A 7,384-nucleotide genomic window follows, 5' to 3' on the forward strand; every position below is an offset into this window, starting at 1 on the left:
ACTGAAAGCCATCTCACACCTCTGCTTCCTGAGAAACAGCAGGGGCTCCAGGAAGTAGGCGGCAGAGAGACTGAGACCCCACCAAACCTGACTGCCCTCCCCACTCCAGTGGTGAAGCTTTGAGGGCCAGAGGCAATGATGAAAAGGGTGATGCTCAGAGGAGGCAGAAAGTTATGAGTGAGTTAAGGAAACTTAAAAAGCAATAGCTAATTAAATTTTTCATTAAGAACAATAAAGAGTAGAATGGGCACAGCAAAAAGTCAAAATCGGAGGTACAGAAGAGAAACTCTACCATGGAATGAGGAGGAAAAAGACAAACTGATTGAAATAACAAGAGAAAAAATTGTTGGGTTTAAAGAACAGATAATACAGAAAATATAGATAAGAGATGTTCCTGGGGAAAACAAAAGAGAACAGAATAAACAAAACAAAATAACCAAAAATATAAGAGAAGAAAACTTTCCTGAGCTGATATAACCATAAGGATCAGAGTCAGCTGCCTGTGACAGAAATGAAGTTTAGCAACATTAAACTTCAAGGGAGTCTGGAAAATATGGGTTTTATTCCAAGCAGCTATGTGCCCATATGAAAATCAAGAATTAGTTTACTAAGAAGGAAAATGTGCATTTGGGGGAACCGCTACCAACCTCTGCCATAATTGAATAAAACTATATACTTCAGATCAAAAGATCCCACTGAGTACCTGGCAAATTACCTCAAAGATTTCAACTACTAGATATACTCAAGTTCAGAAGCGATAGAAGAATTTACAATTATCCAGGCAGATAGCCTCAGATAGCCCTATAACATTAAAGATCAGATGACAATACAGAAATATCTATAGTTTTGGGTACAAAAGATTGCCAGTTAAGACTTCTAAGCTCATCCAACTTGTCATTCATGTCTGAAAGAACTATAAGAAAATTTCTAGCTACTCAGAGACTCCTAAGTATATCACTCATATCCTTCTTGAGAAAAGTACTTAAGGTACACTCCAGCCAACTGAGAGATGAATCAAAACAAAGAATGGAGAAGTTCTGATGAAATGGAACTCATGTTGATTACTAAAACCATTTAAATATATCATCTAAATAATTTTAAAGCATGATTGTAAAAGAGTTTTTAAAGTACAAAACAATAATTGAAAGAGAAAATAATGTTAAAAAATAACATCTGGTATATATTTGTCAAAATTCAATGAAAATACACTTAAGATTTGTGTATTTCATTGTTTGTAAATTTTACCTCAAAGGGGTAAAAAAACTGCAAGCAAATATTAAATTCTAGTTAATAATATTCATGCTGAAATATTTAGAGTGAAGTATACTGATTTCTTCAATTTACTTTGAAATGCATTTTAAAAAAAGATGAGTTGGTGAATGGACAGAAGGATGGATAGATACATGACAAAGCAAGGAAAGTAAAATGGCAATAGTAGAAACTAGAGGCTGGGAGCACAAGCGTTCACTGTAAAATCTTTTCAACTTTTTTGTATGTTTGCATATTATCATAAAACAAAACACTGGGGGGCAAAAAGTACTATCTGAGTCTAAAATCCCAGATTAAATAAATAGAACAGGAAACTGAGTAAAGCAGGGAAGGGGGAAATAAAAGTGTGTTTATTTCATAACCTTACATAGGAAACAGTTGATAGGTAGAATTTTTTTTAATTATTAATTAGGAAAATAAAGTCCATATGTTTTTAAATTTTTCAGTGCAATCCAAATGGAATTTTGCAATAGGGCTTATATATTCCATCTCACTAGCAAAAAAAGGAAAACAAAGAAAAGAAAAAAAACCCCAAAATCAGAAAGCATAAGCAACTTTACTTACGTCAAATAAAAACTAACAGAGTAATTATGATAATACATGTAAATGACTTAAATTCCAATATTTGAAAAACTAAACCTATCCATATGCTATCCCAAGATATATACCTAAAACAAAGAAAGAAAAGTATCAGATTAAAGAAAGATAAACTAGCAAATACATCACACTCACAAATGTACAATCTATAAAAAAACCAGGATCACAATGTTTTTTATCCAAGTAGAATTAAAAGTGAAAAGCTTAAGTGAAATTTAGGTAAATATTGACAAAGCGAACATAAAGAAAACATAACTGTTATGAACCATTATATGCCACATAATATAGAATTTTAAAAAAATACAGCAAGAATTCTCAGAGATTCAGGGGGAAATCGATAGAAATCTAATAGTAATGGGAAACTTTCAGATAATGTCTTTGACAGTTCATACATGTGTATGCAGTACACATACAACAATATAATAGTCAAGAAGCACCCCAGGTGTGTTTCAATCAGTGCAAAGTTGATCAGGACAGTAACTCTGCTTGTTCTAGAGGGTGAATTGTTCCTAATGAAAGCGTATGTATGTGAACTTATTTGGCATCATACGACATGGATTTATACACGTAATTGGCTGACGCTATCAACAAACCCCATCTGCACACGTGCTGCTCACAAACCATTCTCCACCACATGTGAGATCCAACCAGGCCCATGAACTATAAAATCTAGAGACGTTTCATTATCGATTTAGAGGAAGAAGAAATAGCATGAGCTATAAGAACTGGAAAAGATTTCTTGTAACTATTAATATTGAGATATTTCAAAGCAACGGGTCCTAGTAGAAGATCAGATGACAGAATAAGGAGGTTTCAAATCTTCCAAGTCAGCTTTCATTCCCTAAGGCCAGATCCTCCTTCCACAAACAGAAATGAGGAAGATGGGAAGAGCAGTGAAGTTAAGGGAAAGATGATGGGTGTCCATGAGGACATTTTGAATTTGTTATAATGACAAGATAGCCCACTGGAGAAGCTTTGCAGACTGATGAAAATGCAGAACGGGATCTGGATTGGAGAGTGACCATCACAAAAGTGAATTAAAGCCACACAGTGCAAGTTACTTAGGAAGAGGATATAGGATTAGCAAAGCCTGCTAAAGCCAGGCAATGAGACACTTAAGTCCAGACAGAGAAGTCTGTGCATGACATGGTAGGCAATGTAAAGCCAGCCAAGGTTTTGAATCAGGGAAGTTGTTGTAATAGGAAATTCCAGTTTCTAAGCCTAATTTCACCTCCCTACGTGTCTCTCAGCTGATGCTTCTTCTGCCCTATGGGATAACACAGAATGCATCTGCTGCCGCGACAGCAGATGACACGTGACAATAGAGAGAAAAGCAGAAATAACATTTAGCTTTTGTGCGGTTCACAGGACTAGCAGGAAAAGCCTTTGGAGAAGGCACAACGCACTCTGAGAAAACCACATTAATCATCAACCCAGGAAACTGGAACACTCTACAAAACCATTGCTATAGATTCAATATTTACACAAAATCTGGAGGTTGAAGTTCTTGTCACTACAGGGAAGGAAAACAGGAAAAGCTGCCAGAAAGAGAACCCACTTGCAACCTGGACTCCCCAAATCCATCCTCAAGGGCAACATTCTCGTTTTACAGAGAAGGAAATGATTGCCAAAAGACAATGTGGCTTGACCAATAACATGTCTATGTACTTCGCTCTTCCCAATGGCCGTGCCCATTCTGAGTTGAGGAGACCGTAGCCTCAAGGGCACCATGACCTGCCCAATGTCACACAGCAAGTAAACATCCAAGCTAATAGTCCAACTCAGTCTGTCCTGCTACTCAGCCAGACAGAAAGAGAGAAAATTATCTGTGTTGTGTCTAAGGAAACAAACCCATTCAGAGCTCATTTGGTCTGTATTTTGGAAAGATGAAAACCCGTGGTTGATGGAGGAATCTGCATACACCCAACTGGGTTTGGGGTGAAGTCACTGGGACCCTCTTTACAATTTCTACCAAAAAAGTGAGCATCTGTGGACTTCCTGCAGGGGAACTACCCAGGGGCCTTACTACAGGCTGGTTTGGCTGGAGCCCAGCCCAGATTTCCTGGACCAGAATCTCAAGGTAGTGCCCTGGAACGTGAATTCCTAACGAGCCTCCCCAGTGGATCTTACACAAACCGAAGAACAAGAGCCACTGGGGTTTACATTCTTGACCAAAGAACACGGCAAGAGTGAAACCGGATCTTGTCCCCAAGCCTGGGGTCAGACTGAACAGGGATCATTGTCTTACCTTCAGTCCCAGGTCCTCACAGGCCCTTTGCGCCGCTGTTCACTGTTCAACTCAGCCCAGCCCAGCCCAGAATTAGTCCTTCTGAAGGATGTCCCTCTGCCATTTTAATTTCCCGAGCCTGTCATATAAGCAGCTCTTCTCTCCTAATGAGGTAATTGGTGCAATAATACCACGGGGAAGGTGGCCCTGGCGTGCGGCTCAATGAAGAGAGGTGTATTAAATGATTTACGTTTCTTTCTTTAGCTGCCGCACTAGTTCTAGACTTGCTAAGTAATAAAATGTTGTTAATGAGCCAGAGTATGGGGCTCATTTGATTCTATACTGTAGCTTTCTAAGTAATTGACGCATTGTTCTTCCCTACCCTATTGTCCAATTTTTCTTTTCCCGATGCCGGAAGCAGAGAGACAGAGACAGAGAAACGGAGAGAGGAAACCACTCAAGTGTCAGATGGCAAAAGGGAGAACATACGTAAAGACTGATTCTCAGCTAGATTGTGACAGACCGACATCGAGAATGCACCTGAAAAGTTATCTCTTAACATAGGGAGTTCTATCCCTCTGGGAGCCCTGGTCCGGAGGGTCTGGTTGCAGTGTTTCCCGTTCTGTGAGCTCTGCTGTTCTCTGGAGGAGCCGAGGGGACACCTTAGTTGGGATCGTCTAGCCGTGTTACGCACAGTGTCGTCCATTGACCAGCATCAGCACCATCGCCTGAGAGCTGTTTGGAAATGCTGACTTCCGTGTCCCACCCCAAAGCTACTGAACCAGAATCTGGATTCAACAAGACCCTCAAATGATCCTTATGCCCTTTGAAATTTGAGAAGCAGTGGTCTAGATCTTTCCAGTATCAACGAGAACTTCCCAGGCCTCCCTCAGAGAGATCCACCCAATAGAAACAAGCCCACGCCCACCCCAGTGGCAGCATTGCTCTTTTCTTAAATGTGGGACGCTACTCATGGGAGAAAAACCTTTTTTTTTTTTTTTTTTTTTTTGAGAAAAAACAAAACAAAGAAACCTAAAAGACCATGAAAGAGTTTCTGGACTTGAAAAGCCCATATTTCATCCCATAACCACTGATCTGTCCGGCATCATACCCAATGGCTACAGCTCCACTCTGCTAAGCCACAGCTGAACGAAAGGCCAGAGGGAAAACATTCTCTCTGACACGGGAGAGCCAGGAACGCCAATACAGAGACAAACCTTCTCACCTCACAAAACGACAGCGGCTGGGAGCAGGAAGGGGCCTTAGACGTCGTTTCCCACCCTTTCACCCCGCAGAACAAGTAACTGAGGCCCACGGGGGACAAGCGATTTGTTCAAGCAACCCAGGCCTGTTAGTGGCAGAGCTGGCCAGGATGGGGCCCGGGTTTCTTGTCTCAGGTTCTCTTTCCATGGTACCAGGAGCCCTTGGGAAATCTGTGCAAGGACTATCTCCAGGCCAGCTTGCAAAGGCCATTTGCACCACGCGAAACTGTATTCTTCTAAAGCAAATGTATCATTACTCCGTTGTAACCACTGCTGTGGAGAGGCAATCCCGAGGAACCAGTCTGGCGGCTGGTCTCAGAATATTAGGCAGAAAGTGAGAACGTAAGCCATTCTCAAAAATTTGAACTGAATTCAACAGATGAGGAAATGGAACCAACTTTCTTTTGACTTTTTCTTTTTCATTCATTCTCCCCCCACCCCGAGGCCCACACCCCGACCCCCCCTGGCAACCACCCATCTGTTCTCTCTGTTCCTACGTATTTGGTTTTTTAAGATTCCACGCATAAGCGAGATCGTACAGTATTTGCCTTTCTCTGTCTGACTTACTTCACTTCACTCTCTTGTTCCTAACAGGCTGTTCCGTTCTACCTTTGGCCCTTTCACAGTTATCTGTGTGAAAAGACTGGTACCACCAACCCATGGGGATATCTCCACAACGGACCGATGGCTTGGTTGTTCAAAGTCACCATTAAAAAAAACAATGGTGAAAAAAATCTTCAAATGCACACAAAACCGACTTGAGGACCAAGACATAATCACATAAATGTCCTTTAAAACCAAAGTCTCAACCGGCAACCCCATAACCTCGTAGACCCCAAGAAACTCAGATCCAAAAGGACCAAGTCACCGCAGTGGAAAAATCCACGTGAGAAGACCTATGGTGAAGAGAGCGCTTCCCAAACGCCGCTGAACCAACCTCAGTCCTCCAAGCCCTCTTCTTCCGCCACCTCCAGAAGCCAAACCATATGCCAGTCTCCGCCTCGCCTCCTGTCCCTCTAATCCCTAAACTGTCAAACGTCAGCCTCCTGCTTATTCTCTCCGTGAAAGTGACATTTCTAAATCCGGGGCTCCTGTAATCGATCCCCTCTTCTTTTGTGGGTTTTTTTCTTTTTGGTCTTTCTAGTTTTTTCTTTTGGTCCTGAGCACCCTGCCATTTTCCTAACATGGAGCCAAGGGGGTGCGGGGGAGAGAAGAAGCCAAGGCCCCTTCCCTGCAGGGATGTGAGTGACTGCTGTGTTTCCATGGCTCGCCTTCCACTGTTCTCCGTGACCCCTGCAGACTCCCCTTATGAGTGAATGTCCCGGAATGTCTCTTTATTAGGTGTCTGGAGAAGTAAAGCTGTCGTGATGCCAGCGCCCCCTCACTGAGGACTTTATTAGTTTTTTAATTTTCTGTCTGGGTGCTCCTGCGGCATCAAACTTTCCACAGCTGTTAGGAGCTATTAAGCAGCCTCATCGGGCCCTTTCCCCACCCCCATCCCCCTTCTTAATAACATGAGATATTTCTGGACATGCCACATGGAGCCTTTAAAAGAAAGATACTTTGTCTCTCGGATGAGAAATTGTTGGGGGTCTGGGTGGGGAGAGGATGCGCTGGCCTAAGAAAAGCTCCTTGTCTTGTCTCATCCGCATCCCGGCTTAGGGCAGGGCTGTTCAGGCGATGTGGGGAACCGACTTGGGCGGGGCCCGGGGGGTGGCGGTGTGAGGTGGGTGCAGAAGTGAGAACCCACTCTCTCAGCCTTTCTGCCCAGCGAGTAGGGAGCCAGAGGGGAGCTCTGACTGTTTTCAGAGCTGACTTGGCGTCCAGCCCAGAGCTTGATGCCTGGTTCAAAGCGTTCCCTTAAGTCTTAGAATGAGTGGACATTCTAAGACCTGCAGGGAAGAATAAAACAGAACGACTTGCAAACTTTCCCCTTGTAGGCACACAGCTGTGGCTCTGGACAAGAGGCCAGGACTATTGCTCGTGACCACCCCCCCCAGAAGGAAATCATGATCCCCACCATCCCCAC

Source organism: Tursiops truncatus, chromosome 4 (assembly GCF_011762595.2).
Source record: "Tursiops truncatus isolate mTurTru1 chromosome 4, mTurTru1.mat.Y, whole genome shotgun sequence".
NCBI classification, from domain to species: domain Eukaryota; kingdom Metazoa; phylum Chordata; class Mammalia; order Artiodactyla; family Delphinidae; genus Tursiops; species Tursiops truncatus.